This window comes from Mustela nigripes, chromosome 13 (genome assembly GCF_022355385.1).
Source record: "Mustela nigripes isolate SB6536 chromosome 13, MUSNIG.SB6536, whole genome shotgun sequence".
In the NCBI taxonomy this organism is placed as follows: Eukaryota; Metazoa; Chordata; class Mammalia; order Carnivora; family Mustelidae; genus Mustela; species Mustela nigripes.
In genome coordinates, this window is record NC_081569.1 from 106,026,517 (window position 1) to 106,043,387 (window position 16,871).

Genomic DNA, 16,871 nt, shown 5'->3' on the forward strand with positions numbered 1-16,871 from the left:
GACTAACATGTGCAAATAAATACAATGTGGAATCCCATGAACTACGAATGGAAAACGTGCCAGAAACTCAGAACATGTGCCCCGTGCGTGTATCAGTTGCACTCGCGTGTGGGTGGGTGGTGGTAGGGTGTTGTTGCCCTTCGGGATTAGAGGTGTGTGGTAGGGGCACCTGCGTGAAGCTCCCGGGGTCGCTGGCTAGGGTGGCTCCAGAGGCCTGGGGCCCCGGAAGAGAGGGGGTCTGGCGGCTGCCTGGTGCAACAGTGCGTTCTAGCCGCGGCCACCGTGCGGCAACTAGGCCGCAACTGCGTCCGAGAGAGGTCGTAAGCACGGGGTCGGTCTTCCAGGTTCTGAGAACCGCGTCTTTGCAGGGAGTGGGGTGTGTATTTAAGACAAGTGAAAGCGCCGGGGCGGGAGGAGCCGACGCCCTAGGGGGAGCTCCCGAGTCCCCGCTCGACGGACTGCCGGGTTTGGAGAAGCTCTCGAAGTCCGGGACTCCTTACAATCACGCACCCTGTCCAGCCCCCGAGCCGGGGGCATAAAAGCTCCAGTCCCGGTTCCGAACCGGGATTCGGATGTTCCCTTCGGCCTCGGCCTTGGGCAGAGGGGGCTGCGGCCAGAGTAGCAGGGTAGGGCAGTGATGTCATCTGCGGCTGCCCCTCCCCCGCCTGCTGGCCCTCGCCGCAGTTCCTGCCCAACGACATCCGGGTCTCTGCAGCTGCTCCGCCGCGCCGCAGCTGTAGCGGCCGCCGAGCCCGCTGGGCGGGGCGGACAGAGGAGTCGGGGAGGGGCCGCACGGCGCCTTCGTGAGCGCGCCTGCGCGGGGACGCGCTCAAGGCGGCGGCGGCGCTAGGGGCGGGAGCGCGCGCGGGAGCGAGGGAGCAGTGGTCTCGGCGCCGGCCCGGCCCGCAGCTTCGGGTGCTCGGGCGGCTGCAGCGCCGGAACGGGTGGTTGGGGAGGGGGGGTGGGGGGGGCGCCAGGCAGGGGGGGCGCGAAAGCGATGAGTCTTCGGCTCTTCCTCCTCCTCCTCCGGGACCCGCTCTCCGCCTCCCGCTCCAACGCCCGGATGATCTGAGCCGCGAGGGCGCCGAGAGCCGGGGGCCCGGACGCAGCCCGGCTCCTCCCCTCCTCCGCCCCCTCCCCCGGCCTGACCTGGCCGGCAGCCGCCGCGGTGACCCCCTTCCAGCCCCCTCCCCGGGCGCCGTCGCCGCCGCTGCCTTGGCCGACCAGGGACCTGCCCGCCCGCGGCTGCTCCGGGTAAGCGCGACGCTCGGGCCGAGGGCGGGCGGGCGGGCGGGCCTGCGCGGCGGCGGTGGCGGCCAGGCCTGGGCCTGGGGCCTGTAAACAAGCCGGGCGTCTGCCCGGGCGCTCCCGGGAGGAGACACGACAACTCCACCCCCTGGCCCGGCCTCCTCCCCGAAGCCGGGCGGCGGGCCGCAAGGGGTTAACGCTCAGCGAGGGCGGTGGCGGCGGGGAGGCGGGGGCGGGGTGTTGGTGGCGGCGGCGGCGCGGGGAGGGGGCGCGACCCTCCTGCCGCCGACACCCGGCAAGTGTTTGTGGCCGCGGCGCGGGCGAGGGCCCCAGGGCAGCCTGGCCCGAGAACGGCGGGCGGAACTTTTCCCGAGCGAGGCGTGGGGCGTCGCGGCGCCCCCTCCCGCAGGGCGGCCAAGGGCTCCAACCCCTGGGAGGGAGGCCTGGAGGAAGAAGGGGGTAGGCTTCCTTTGGACCGGACTTGGCCTCGAGGCTCCAAATTCTGGAGGATTTGCTTCAGGGGTCTGAGCTGAGAATGAGGCTCCTTAAGAACTCAAGTCGGTGATACCTCCAGTCCATTCATTATTAAGGCATCGAACAAATCCATTGAAGTAAATCACACTGATTTCTTGTATTTTTAGCTGTGTGAATTGTGTGATGAACTTCTTAGAGTTTGGTGGTTGAGGTATGGTTCTGTTCTACTTGTAGATTTAAATATTCTCTTGAAAGACAGCTGGCTGTGGAGAGCCTTCTACCAACCGCAGTTTAGATACGTTTTGAAAATTTCATCACCTGAGGTATTTTTCCTTCTCCCTTCTCAAGCACCGCATGGTACTTACAAATCCACAAAGGTCATACTTAAGTTGTCCAAGCCAAGAAATACATGCGCCGCCCCCATTCCCACCCCTGAATTTTCTGCAGGTTGCACTAATGAGCATAATGAATTTTAAGAAGTGATTGAGAGAGTGATGGGAGTTGTAAAAATCAATGGGATATAGGTATTACTTCCCAGAGTAGGTGATTTTGACATTATTGAAAGAAATTAAAAATTTCAAAAATTGTTCTGGAGGAAGAAGTCTTAATCTTTTCATACTTGCATGGTGGAATTTTAAACACAATCAGTTTTTAGATGCAAAGAGCTCTGAAGAGTAAGGGGGTATTTATTTATTTAAATGGTACTCTGCTGAGCCATAGGGGTTCCAGAGCTCATAGGAGTTCGGCAGCAGGGCTTACTCCCCAGTTCCTCTTCAACTGGAACAATTTCACTATTATAACTTTTATATTTTTTACATATTGGATCTTTTACAAATACTGTATTTCTGTAACACTTTACAGATTAGATGATTAGGAAGGTGGTGACCCACCCCACCCCTATTTTCTAATCATAGATGTTACCCTTGGTTTAATGTTTTTAATGTTTCTTTGTCAGTAAATAAGTTGAAGCACAAAGTAACATTCCTTGCCTGATGTTGTAGTTCTGTTCTTAAGTGTGACTCTTGTATATCTGAATAAACATTGAATCATGTAGAGATGATTACTTTTAAGCTGCACGGTGCTGCAGTGACACATTATTGAAACCGTAATGAGAAGTGCACATAGAAGTTACTGAAGACATTTTTGATTTCATATCATCAAACATTTTTCACATTAGTGAAGTAATTTGTTATGGGAGAGGTATATAAGAGCAGGAAGTTTGGCTAGCTACCTCAGTATATATTTGCAAAGTAACAGGGTTGAATGCTAGTCGTTAAAATGAATGCTAGTCGTTAAAATGTCTTTTTTAGGGGCACCTGAGTGGCTCAGTTGGTTAAGCTTCTGACTCTTGGTCTCAGCTCAGGTCTTTCTTTATTCCAGTGTTGTGAGTTCAAGCCCCTCCTTGGAGGCTATGCTGGGCATGGAGCCTGCTTTAAAAAGGTGGTTTTTTTTTTTCTTTTTTGGTGGAAATTTACATAAATTTCTTTAGACATTCTTTTTTTTTTTTTTTAAACACAGGTTGTATTTTTTTATATTTCGGTTTGAAGGGCTAGAGTGATGACCATAATTACAGTATAACCTGTTGAAGGGAACATTGTACTCGGAGATAAGAATTGTTTAGTCATGGCTGTGCTCCAAAATATCTGTGTCCATGGACAAGTGCTTTTTAACCCTTTGAGTCTCAGTTTACAAATCAGTAAAGCATAGTGGTATACTGTATTATCAAATGCATGGCCAGTTACTAAATTTTCTTAACTCAGTTAACACTGTCTATTCAGTATGCCTTGACCAAATGCCTAGAATATGTTAGGCACTTAGAAGTTTCAGTATTCTAAATCTGTATGTTATTTAAAAGTAAGTGTCTTAAAAGAATTTTAAGTTGATAATTGATCTTTAGGGATGAAACTCCTGTAGATAGGCTTTATTGATTTTTCTGTTGGGATTGGGAAGTCTAGAAAAACTCTTGGGAGGAAGAAGGATGGGGATTCCACAAGAAATAAAGGGTAGGTGAAACTGCAGGTTTGAACAAGCACAGGACCTTTCATAGTTTGATGTGAAGGACATTATATGAACACATTATGAAGATGTTTCTGTAAGTTCAAGCTGGGTCTTGCTTATCTTGACTTGTTAATAAACCTTTGTCTGAATATTTGTTTCCTAATGCCTAATTTTTTTCAAAGAACTCTATAGCAACATCATGTTGTCACATGGTAAACATTGCTAAGCAGTTACCAAAAACTTACAACAGTCTTTGAATTTGTTCAGATTATACCAACACTATTTATTATAGTAGCTAATAGAATGTAGAGCTGATTTTGGCTCAGCTGTGAATGCTGATTTATTTAATAATTTAAAACTGAAGACTGATATGTCCACAGGGAGCTTGTTGTCCCTGAAATGCTCACCCATGAGAGCTGAATTAATTTCTTAAAGTGTAAATCTGTGATAATTAGAGGGTGATATTTTGATGACTCCCCCCCCCCCATGATTATCTAACTCTTGCCTAGGCACCTGACTCTTGAGTGGTACTGTAAAATAATCTAAGGATTACTTTCCATCCTTAGATCAAAGAAGGGAGGCAGCCAAGTAAGAAAGTCGGCTGAAGTGGAGTCCTATAAGAGTTAAACAAGAAGTGGGGCTCCTGGGGCGCCTGGGTGGCTCAGTGGGTTGAGCCGCTGCCTTCGGCTCAGGTCATGATCCCAGGGTCCTGGGATCGAGTCCCATATCGGGCTCTCTGTTCAGCGGAGAGCCTGCTTCCCTCTCTCTCTCTCTCTCTCTGCCTGCGTCTCTGTCTACTTATGATCTCTCTCTGTAAAATAAATAAATAAAATCTTTAAAAAAAAAAAAAAAAGAAGTGGGGCTCCTGCATGGCTGTGTCAGTTAAGTCATAATAATCCCAGGGTCCCAGGATAGAGTCCTACATGGGGCTCCCTGCTCAGTGGGTAGCCTGCTTCTCCCTCTCCCACTCCCCTGCTTGTGTTCCCTCTCTCACTGTGTCTCTCTGTCAAATAAATAAATAAAATATTTTTTTTAAAAAGTTAACATAAAACAAGATGTGGCCTGTGAAATATGTGCACCTTGGGTGAGGGGAAGGTGTGAAGCAACTAGATAAAATTTGCACCCTCCTGTACCTTTGATGGTAACTTTATGCCAGAATGTGTTCTTTCATTTCGAATAATGTTGGTGACAGATTTTTAAAATTCAGTTACTTCATTTATTATTGCGCTATTAGCCAAGAAATTCCCTGAATTTCTAGCTGGGATTATTAACCACCCTTATATAAAAGAAGCTTGGGTTAAATTTATATAAAAATCAAAAGGTTGATTATATTCTTTTGCTGGCTTTTTTTTTTTTTAAGGTTTTATTTATCTGACAGTGAGGGATCACAAGTAGGCAGAGGCAGGCAGAGAGTGAGAAGGGGAAGCAGGCTCCCTGCTGAGCAGAGAGCCCCCAGGGCTTGATCCCTAGCCCAAAGGCAGAGAGGCCTAACCCACTGAGCCACCCAGGAGCCTCTTTTGCTCTCAAATGTACTTCATATTACACAAGTAACAATTTCATATTTTATTGAATCTACAGAATTTATTCCTTGCTGATTTTGACCTTTGCATGTCCTAGCTATCTCTGTACAACCTAGATAATCTCTTTACCTAGCTTTTCTTTTGCTGAGGCAAGTAGAAGGAGCTAGAGAAAGGAAACGATTAAGAGAGGTGAGCTTCTGAATACCTTTATCTAAAATGTAGTAGACTTTAGAATTTTTTTTTAAAACTGAGAGAAAAGTGGTAGATCTTATTGTGTATTAGTAAAGTAGACTACTGATACTGTGTTTACGAAATTAGAGATGTCTTAAACATTCCTTGAATAATAAGAGAGGGAGCTTGAGTTTTTATAATGCTAAATGTTTATTTGGAATCCATTGACCAAGTTTATGTACTATTCGCATTTAGGATCTGGATTGAAAGAATTTTTGTAGGTGATAAGATTTGAATTAAAATCCTATGAGAACAAACTACTTCTAGATAAAGACATAGTGAAAGTGTATATATTTTTTTAAGGTTTTTACTTTTTCGACAGAGCAAGAGAGGGAACAAAAGCAGGGAGAATGGGAAAGGGAAAAGCGGCTTCCCACGGAGCAGGGACCCGGTATGGGGATCGATCTCCGGATGCTGGGATCATGACCAGAGCCAAAGGCAGACACTTAACGACGGAGCCACCCAGGCAACTGAGCCACCCAGGCGCCCCAAAGTCACAGTGTATTAACCATTTGTCAGGCTTTAATTTTCCCCACAACCCTCTAAAGTATATGATGTTACTTTTTTACAAGTGAAGAAATAAAGACTCAGAGAATCTAAGTTAACATGCCAAGATCAGAACTGTGTAGATACGAAGTTATTTTCAGAACATTCCTGAGTGAATTTTTCCTAAATAGATGATCCTCCTTGTTCCTAGGAATCAAAAATTGAGAATCTGAATGTTAACACTAAGATTCAGATTCCTAGAATTAAAAGACACCTTATAAATTTATGTATAAATTGTCTTTATATGTAATTTATGTATAAATTAAGCCTTCCAGTGTTTCTGAAACATTCCAAAAAGTCTCTTCTGAAACATTCCAAAAAGTTTAAGAAGTTCCTGGAGTTCATTTTCTCATTCCCTAAGTTTCCGAAGTCAGCCGAGCTAAACGGTTTTATGTCTTCAACTATCATTGTTTAAATTGAGGAATGGAATCAATATTAAATTCTCAGATGGTTGATGTCCTTAATGAAGGACTAAGAGTAATGTTTCTAAGTACATATATTAAAGGCTTTAGAGAGGAGGTGATAAAATTTCCTAGTGGGGTGATTTTGGACAAGGTCCTCAATTTCGCTAAGCCTCATATTTATCTGTCTTATGGGAAAGCCTTTCTCATAAGGTATTACTTTTTTTTTTTATTTTTAAAGATTTTATTTATTGGAAACCGCAGGAGAGGGGGAAGGATGAAAGAGAGAAGCAGACTCCCTGCTGAGCAGGGAGACCTATGCAGGACTAGATCTTGAAACTCCAGGATCATGACCTGGGCCAAAGACAGTTGCTTAATCAACTGAGCCACCCAGGCGCCCCTTATAAGGTATTCTTGAAGATTAAGTGAAATGATTGTGTAAAATACTTGACGTTTTCTACCATGAAGAAAGTACTAAATAAATAGTAGCTCCTTTTGAGTTTGTGAAATCTTGAGATTCAGGAATAGAAACAACAGAGTGTGAGTCTTTGAGTACAGTTTTAGCAGTGAGCCTGGAAATCATACTGTAAGAGATTGGGTAGAGACTTTAAAAGTTACAAAAGTTGTAGGCATATAGAATTTATAAATAAAAGTTAAACATTAAGAGGTAGTGGAAGAGAAAGTTGAGTTTGAGCAGCTTTATTTGACTGTATGAAGCTAGAGAGGTGATTGGTTTGTCGTTAATTGTTAGGTGGGAAGAGATGGTTAAATAGAGGATAAAGAGTAATAAAAGCAAAGGTGAATGTTCAGACTAGAATGATGAGTAAGTGAAGAAAGACAAGGGTTGGTATTTTGAAGAGAAGTTACAGTTTGTGATTAGAAATGGGCAGGAAGATACTGTTATGGAGAAAGGGGAAGAGAAAGTAAGAAAACAAAATTGTAATTCAGATCTTATAAAAAATAGTCTTTATATAGAAAGTATTAAGGCTTTACAGGTGGGTCCTGTGTTGTTTAAGTTAGAAAAATTGTATTAGAATAGTACAGATCTTAATCACTTCATACCCAAACCATTGGTTTTAGCACTCCAGCTGGTCTTTCCACTTTTACTTTGTACTGCATCTCCCTTCCCCGTTCAATAAACCATCACAAACTCCTTCTAAAAAACTGTTCATATCATATTATTTCTCTGCTTGATAATACTTGTGGTTCCCTTTTCATCTAGGATAAAGTTTAGAATTCTTTGCTGGGGTTTTGACACTTTCCATAATTGAACTTGAAGATTGATCTATTTCTTGCTCTCTTTTTTTTAAAGATTTTATTTGACAGAGTTCACAAGCAGGCAGAGAGACAGGCAGAAAGAGGGGGGAAGCAGGGTCCCCACCGAGCAGAGAGCCCAACTTGGGGCTCAGTCGCAGGACCCTGAGATCATGACCTGAACCAAAGGCAGAGGCTTAACCCACTGAGCCACCCAGGTGCCCCTCTCTCTTTTTTAAAAGATTTGTTTATTTGCTTTGGGGAGAGTGAGGAGAGTGTATGGGGGGGAGGGGCAGGGGGAGAGGATTTCAAGCAGACACGGTGGGGGTGGGGGGGGTGTTAGCCAGAGGTGGGACTTAGTCTTGGGACCCATTAGATCAGGACCTGAACCAGAATCACAAGTTAGGTGCTTAGCCAGCCGAGCCATCCAGGCGTCCCAGGACAGATCAGTTTCAACCAAACCAGTACACTTTGCCATCTCTGTCTGGAACATACCTTGTCCTTTTATCTCAGTGGATTGTTGTTCATTCTAATTGGTAGGTTGGAATTCTTGCCCTTCTTTTTCTAGCTTTTGCTTTCCCCTCTATCAAAGCTCATTTATAATATTTTTTCTCTCACCATGCCTTCTCTGATCATAGTGTTTCATTTGTACTTCTATGGCAGTATCTATTGTATTACTTGTATGACTTTAGTTGTATGCTTTATTGCTAGGTATTTGTGTTCTAATTATAACTGTGTGTTCAACTTATAAAATTCTGAAGGGGAAGATACAGTAGCTTTTTATTATCCTCAGAATTTACCACTGTGCCTTGTGGATAGTAGATACTCAGATATTTTGTAAATAGTAGCCAAAATCTACCTGCAAGTGAAAGTGATTGTTGTTGGAAGTAGTAGAAAAGTTCAGAGCTTTCAGGTAGCAGACGTTTCTGACTTTTCTTCCTGTATATTATTTTGGCTGAACCTGGATATTTGAAGATTAATACATATCAGAAATGTGGCAGAGTTCTTAATGCTGGTATAGAAAATTAGGTTGATTGATTCTAGACCTAAAGGTTTCACTTTTAATTTCCAGTGTTTTCACTTTGAGGGTTAATAGGACATTCCATAGACTTTTATCTCTTTCCAGAGTTATGTTTGCAGATATTATGAACTAGACAACCTTTTAAATGGGAGTTGTGGAGTCACAGAAATGAGACGTTATATTAAAGAAGGGAGATATGCTCACCTGATTTCATTTGAACCAAAACAAGTATCTAATATATGAGTAGTCCATGTTCATAAAAACCTTAAAGCTAAATTTTAAGCCGTATCAAACTGTTAAAACGGATTCTAGTATTTGGAAAATGCATGCTAAAATTTCCTTTATTGACTTTTTAAATGGATAATTTTATATGAGCAGTCTGGTTGCTGAGATCCATTTATTGGAGTATGATACTAATGAGGCCAGAATCATAAATTTGATTCTTTGTGCACCTTTTAAGTTTTTCTGACATTAACATTAGCTACTAACAATGACAGCTAACATTGAGCAGTAAGCCAGGTATTATTGTAGAAAAATTTTAATTACTGTCTCCTTAAATCTTCCTATCTCTATATATGAGATAGATACTATTACTACTTGGATCTTAGCAGATGAGGAAATTGAGACAAAGGTTAAGTTATTTGTCTGAAGCTTCACAGCTGGTAATAGAAAGTGAACTCCAGTCCTTGGATTTTTCATTGTTATTATATATATGGATCACTGCAGTTTTATTGCTCCTGCTGAGAGAAACTGTTGGCAGTTATGATGGTTTAGAAAATCTTTGGTTATGAAGGTTATGACTACATTTCCATTGTACCCTGTGAGTGAATCTTGTGATTGAGTTGAGGTCTGAGGTGGAAGGGTATACTAAATTTGAAAAGTATAGTGTCATGTGTTATGTCCATTAACTTTAGAACTTTTTACGAAGAACTAATAAATTTTGTAATATCAGAAAAATATAAGATATGGGCATAATACAGCTATTACCACAAGTCATACACAGTTTTGCCTTAAGACTTATTTGTTACTTTGCAACCCACTGACAACTGCTTTCATCAGTCCTTTATTCAAATTATATTCCTAGTGAATTTAAGAAGATGGTCTTAAATACAGGCTACCTAATTGGGCTTAAAATAGAATTTATAATATAAATGGAATACTTCAATATTAAGATTTGTTAAAAATAAAGTGCTTGAAAGCAAGGATAGGGTTTTATTTGTTTTTAGTAGCTTATTGTTTAATCTTATAGTCTGCTTGCTTATTTTCTGATGAACACATGACAAAGAAAATTGAATGTGAACCAAAGTGTAGCAAATTATGAGAGCATAGGTGATGGGTAATCTATTTTATATTTAACCTAGTTCTTTTTACTCATCTGTGATATGACCATTTGGGCAGGAATATAGATAAATGGTTTTTTTTTTTTTTTTTTTTTTGGTGTGTATTTTGTTTTGAATCAGGCTGTATGTAGCTTCGTTATTTTGTTTAAAGAATATGTTATTCAAAAACTATTGTGCTATTTTTAAGACTGTAATTCATTACTGATTTTGAATAAATGCCTTGACTTTTTTTCCCTCCTTTTCTTAGCACTTCTCCTTTTCTTTAGCAGGAGTGGTAGAAAATTACATTTAATTTGATATTATGTCTACAGAAGTTACAGCTTCCTTTACCAAATTCCAGAAATGAAAATATTAATGATAAGGATAAGCAAGGAATAGCTCTACAGTTGTTTTTGTTGTTGTTGCTTTTGTTTTGCAAACAGTTACAAAACTTACCAGACTTCAGAAAACTATCTCTGCAGTATGTCATCATGCTTCAGAATATAAATAGATGGTAAATAAAATTTTCACTTTTTATAAAGCAGTAGATTATTATCCTTGCTGAGAGTAAGGCTGTTTTGGATGTTAGGGGCTAATCTTAGAAGTGGCAGGTTTTTTCTGTTGTCAGCCCACACCTTAACACCCTCTATTACTCCATATCTCATCTTCATTTTTCTCTGTGTAAATGCTTCCTGATGGTATAAGCAAGTACTGTAACAACTAGTCAGCCATCTGGTGTGATCTTGTACTAGTTTGCTGCAGTCAGTAGAATAAGGAGCACCTTAAGTGCTTATGGGATCAATTCATGTTATATATAGTAAAACTCCCAGACTAAGTTAAAGTTATTTTTGTTGAAAATACATTGAAAGTGGGTTTCCTAGCTCTCAGAAATTATTCCTAAATTACTTTATACCTTGCTTCCCATATAGAAAAGACTTTAAGAAATTTACCCATTCGTGACTATTGATTGGATGATCAGATGAATAAATAAATAGCTTAGGGAAAGAAAATGTATAGGCTCTAACTTCTAGTCAAAACTACATCTTTCTCTTTTGTCATCTCTAATATATCTTATGTGGCATTTTTCAGTAATGAGAGTGTCAGCTAATGATGTCAAGAAACTTTTAAGTCATTAATGAACATAATCTGAGAATCAGATTTTTAATTGGTAAGCTGCACATTTGCTTTAGAGTCTAATGTTTTCTTACTAGAAATCAATTATATTTCTGTAGAGATCTTAAATATTAGAACTATGCATTCTGTAGAATAACAAAATGGAAATGGTAGGATAGAGTTAGTCTGCAGATCCTCTTCTATGGGAATACTTTTTCCTGGGTAGAAAAGAACTCCTGAGTCTGTTGACAAGAGAGAAGTCATGATGATGGCTATCATTTCCTTTGTCCTACTATCATTCCTTTGTCCTACTCTCCATACGCAAAGTAATATGAATAGAAAAGACATGATTCCTTCCCTCATGAATCTGAAAATCTAAAAATTGGAAGAATTCACAGGGTCTTATATACTGTGATAAGGGTGAAAATACAGGATTCTGCGAGGCTATGACTAATGGTAGATCTATTTCTTGAGACAGGGAGCTGGGTAGGAGAAGTAATATGGAATTGAGAAACTCATTTTAGGTCATGTCATTTGAAGTGTGGATCATCAAGTACAGGAGGTAGTTAGATTTATACATATATATGTGTGTGTATGTGTGTGTGTATATAAAGCTATCAGAAAGATGGAATTTTCACTTAAAAAAAAACAAAACTTTTTTCTTTTACTTTCCCAATACCCTTTTCCATATACACAAAGCATCTCATCAAAATTTGTGGACTCAGTTAATGAATCTGTTTTGGAAAAGTGTTAGATTGAATGGATAGAAGTTTTTCTCATGGGGCAAATACCATTTTTTTTTCTAGCAGTGACATTTCATATGTGTAAAATACTTAAAACTGCTGCATATTTTGTTTTTGAATAAACCTTTTGTCATCGTAAATATTTAATAAGTTTTATTTTCTCCCTCTTTCAGGTTACCAGCATCCATTTTAAAGTGTGCTGTCACGCAGGGGTTTTTGTTTGTTTTAAGCAAAAGGAAAAAGAGTGGATTGACTAAGGGAGTCAGTTATTATTTTCTAGGTCATTCTGAGTTTGAATCCTCAAATATGCAAGGTTTAAAAAATAGCAAACTGGAAATCGAATCCACTTCTTTAGACAAGTTATTCAAAACAGAAATTCGAGGGGCCCCTGGTTGGCTCAGTGGGTCAAAGCCTCTGCCTTTGGCTCAGGTCATGATCCCAGGGTTCTGGGATCAAGCCCCAATCCGGCTTCTCTGCTTCCACCTTTCTCTGCCTACTTGTGATCTCTGTCTCTCACATAAATAAATAAAAATCTTTAAAAACAAAACAAAACCAAAAAACCCCAGAAATTTGAAATAGTTAACAGATGAGGCAAATTGAGATTGTGAATACTATAGAACATTCTTAGAAAACTTTAAAAACTAAATAGCTCTGTGCTTTCCACATCTTTTCAATGTTTTGCTCACACTGTAGTGGTTAGTGATAATAGGTCAGTATCTAATTTTTATAGTCAGTAGAACCCACCAACTAAATTGAGCTTAGTAATTTTTTAAAAATAATTTATTTGACAGACAAATATTTATTTGACAGACAGAGATCACAAGTAGGCAGAGAGGCAGGCAGAGAGCCCCATGTGGGGCTCCATCCCAGGACCCTGGGATCATGACCTGAGCTGAAGGCAGAGGCTTTAACCCACTGAGCCACCCAAACACCCTGAGCTTAAATATTTTTCAGGCAATTACGTCCTTCTGACTTTTTTTTTTTTTTAAGATTTTATTTATTCACGAGAGACGGTGAGAGAGAGCATGAGAGGGGAGAAGGTTAGAGGGAGAAACAAACTGGGGACTCGATCCCCAGACTCCGAAATCATGCATGACCTGAGCCGAAGGCAGTCACCCAACCAACTGAGCAACCCAGGCACCCTGAAGTTGAACTTTTAAAAAATTGTGCAGTACATACCTTTGTAAAAACTTGTAAAAAAACTTACATACCTTTGTAAAAAAAAGTCTACCTTATATAGCATGTAATTCATATCACAGTACATGTCTAGAAGATATTGATACATTAAACATGAAGGAAACATCAAAAGTGGCAAGCTCTGTCTATGCTTAGTATATGAAATTGAGACTACTGCACAAGGTCACTGTGGTTTGGGTAGTTGTAAGTTTTTACCTAATTCAGCAAAGACTTATTTTTGAATGATGTTTTGTAGAAAAAAATGACTTTTGTCATGGACTTCATGGAAATACTATTTAGCATAGAAGAGCTGTATCTGACTTATTTTGGTTGGTTTGCTTGGTCGCTTTTGGTTTGCTTTTTGAAATTTCATTTTTGAGGTTTGAATTCAGGGCATTTGAATTTAGGTATTTTTTAACTCAGTAACAGTCTTTTGCATTATAATTCATTTGATTATTTGGAAGAAATATTTAATTTGAAGAGTGAAGTCAGTATTTGGTTGAAGCTATAAGGTGAAGAAATATTGGGCAGCGGAGGAAGTTTTCCAGTAATCTTTGAAAAAATTTAATATAGTATTTTATGTGTTGGACCATATATTCTGTAGTCATCTTTTAAAATCTTTTTATGGGGGCACTTGGGTGGCTCAGTCGTTAAGTGTCTGCCTTTGGCTCAGGTCACGGTCTCGGGGTCCTGGAATCGAGCCCTACTTTGGGCTCCCTGCTTGGTATTCCTCTCTCACTGTGTCTCTCTCTGTCAAATAAATAAATAAAATCTTGAAAAAAAAATAAAATCTTTTTATGCAGAATAAAAATACAGAAAACCATAGCAGTATTTTTAAATGACTTTATTGAGATATAACTCACATAGTATAAAATTCATCCATTTTAAGTTTGCTGCTCAGTAATTTTTAGTGTGTTCACGGAATTGTGCAACCATTAACCACAATTTAATTTTAGAACATTTACATCACCTCCAGAGAAACCTTATACTCATTAGCAGTCATTCCCCATTCTCCTCTCCCCCAGCCCTTATCAGCCACTCATCTACTTTCTGTCTCTATACATTTTTTTGATATTTCATATAAATGCAATCTAAATAACTTTTTGATCAAGTGATTTCTAGCCATTATAAACTTCTTGTGTATCTTATGAAATAACCAACGATGAATAATGGGGCCTCCTTATATAGCTTAAATAATGGTTGTTTCCTCCTCCTCTGACCAGGAAAAAGTAATTCAGTAATTGGAAGACTGTATCCAAATTTAAACCAAGAATCATTCTCTTCACTGATATTATAGGTTCAAAGAATATGTACCATTAGTCCTCATCCAGAAGTGCTTTTTACTGTGGGTTGCTCATTAGTCCCTTCACTTCCCCTGAAGTGTTGCTCTAGTAGCTTACCTTTCAAACTCAGGCTTGCATGAATTAACTGAAATGTTTCCCCTAGCAGCTGACTTGCCTGAACTCTACCTTCTAACTCTCCTAAACCCAAGGATGAGAAAGGCAAGAACAGGAAAATAGAAGAGATTGATCAGGTTGGGGAGGGACAAAGTTCTCTAGGTGAGAACAGGAATAGAAGTGGTATAAAATTTGCAAGGAAGACCGAATTTGTGAACAGAAGAATGAAACTTGGAGGTTGCTTAGGAGAGAATAAGACCTAGAGGGAAGAAAGAAAAGGCAGATATGTTACCATGTAATAGAAGATAAGAATTTTTTTTTTTTAATTCTCCATTCTGAACTTCAAATTTTAGTCATAATGTCAGTGAAGGAGGTTTGGTACCCTTGACATAGTTTCTTTCCAGAACTTTGTATAGGAATTTTGAAGCTGAACTATAGTCATGTATTGGTTTTGGTTGGGGGGTGGGGGATTGAAGATCTTCAGGTTTGAACCAGGATAGCATGGGGAACCCTTATCACCTTGGAATACTTTGGACAAATCCCACAGATTTAAATAGCAATGAGGTTTTCAAATTGGAGGGGTAGAATCCTACCTATTCTGGTGCCTCCATACTCAGTGGACTATTTCAGGGATCTAGAATTAGTCAGGGGAATGGCACTAATTGAGAGATGCTGCTGCCAAAGAAAATCTAATTCAGTTTGATAGATCGGGGCCTTCTGGTTGAACTAGAATTGTTAGTGGGATTTTAGGTACAATCAGTAAAAGTGCCAACTCAAAATTTGTGAGAAGGGGAATGTAAACTAATGGGAACTGTTTGTACTTGTATTTTATATCTTGGATGATAGGTTTAAAACACCATAATCAGTCCCTTATCAGAAATATTGCCTATAATATTTTGTATATAACTTTCTAAAGGAGCAGGTGATGAAGATAATTTCTTTAGAACAATGAGATTCGTTATTTAACATTTAAAATATCATGTGACGTAAGTGAATGTTTTTAGTATTGGGACCCAAGTTTACAAAATGTGTTTTTTGTTTGTTTGGTTTTTTAATAATAAGTATTTCTATTCAAAAGAACTTTATAGGGGTATTGGGGTGGCTTAGTAGTTAAGTTTCTGCCTTCAGATCAGGTCATGATCCCAGGGTTCTGGGATCCAGCCCCTTATTGGGCTCTTTGCTCAGTGGGGAGCCTGCTTCTCCTTCTGCTTGCCACTCCCCCTGCTGTGTGCTCTCTCACTTTCTCTGTCTCTGTCAAATAAATAAAATCTTTAAAAAAAAAAAAAGAACTCTATATATCTTCATAACTTATAGGTTGCTTATATTTGGAGAAGAAATTTAAGAGTAGTTGTTGATTTAACTGACTCATCTATAAAATTGAGCTTTATTACAAGAATATTTAACTAGAGAAACCTGTGAAAATATTTTAGGCCTGAGGGAGATCGGAACACCATTCCAGAGGCCTTAGCCCTATGAGCTGCAAACTAACAGACCCCATAGGAAAGAAATACCTACCTCTAACCAAAGGTAGATGAATTTAAAGATTGCTATGATTTAGGCATATTTAGAAAATGAGATACCAGAGGAGCGTTTGTTAAATGAGATGAAGCTGTATCTTATAGAGTAAGGTGCCATTGTTTCACCGGTGTTTTCTGATTCTCTCAGTGAAATAAATATGTAAAGAACTCTTGTACTACCAGAGCCATGTTCTAGGGAGTTGTCGTCAGCAGAAAGATTAGTTAATAATTCTTGGACTTTCAGAAGCACTACAAAGTCCAACTCTTAACATTTCTTAGAGTTACTTCTGTGGACCATTGATGCTACATAACTTGTTGGAGAATTTGATTTTCTTTTTCTCCTAACCCCCCTCATCCTTGGGTTGTAAGTTTTTTGAAGTGAACATAATTTTATTTTTTTATTTCTTCAACTCAGTGAACTACATTTATTGCATTTGTTTCTAATCTGTTGTCATCCTTTGAAATTTTAATATCAATGTTTTTAATTCTTAATTTCCAAAGGTGGCATTTAATTCTTTCCCAGTTTCCTCTAAAATATATTTTTAAATAATTTCTTCTCATTTTCCAGGGGTGTGTGTATGTGTGTGTGTGTTTGTGTGAAAAATCTTGTTAAACATTTCATAGTTATTTTATATCTTGTATTTGTTATGTTACTCCTATTCACTGCAGCTTGTATCCTTGTATATATGGTGATTTTTTCCTGTGTGCTGATATTTGATTAAACACAACATTCCTTCATCATCTGTATAACTGTACAATTACTCATTTTGTAGCCTAAAGGTTTTATTTTCTTTTTTATATTTAATACCTACTTTAATCAACCAAATATTTCACTGTCCTTACTGTTCCTTGTATCTCATTCCTGGAATTACCTTTCTTCTTGCTAAGGTACATCTTTTAGTAATCTTTTCAG

The 16,871-nt window shown here is 39.7% G+C and overlaps 1 protein-coding gene across 1 annotated transcript in view; it reads left to right on the forward strand.

The window, feature by feature from the left end:
- Positions 1 to 855: 855 nt before the first annotated feature.
- PPM1A (protein phosphatase, Mg2+/Mn2+ dependent 1A) overlaps positions 856 to 16,871 on the forward strand; it is a 39,827-nt gene continuing 23,811 nt past the window's right edge. Inside the window, exon 1 of the mRNA XM_059373327.1 lies at positions 856 to 1,254. The gene's annotated coding sequence lies outside the window, so the exon portion shown is untranslated. The remainder of the gene's footprint in view (positions 1,255 to 16,871) is intronic.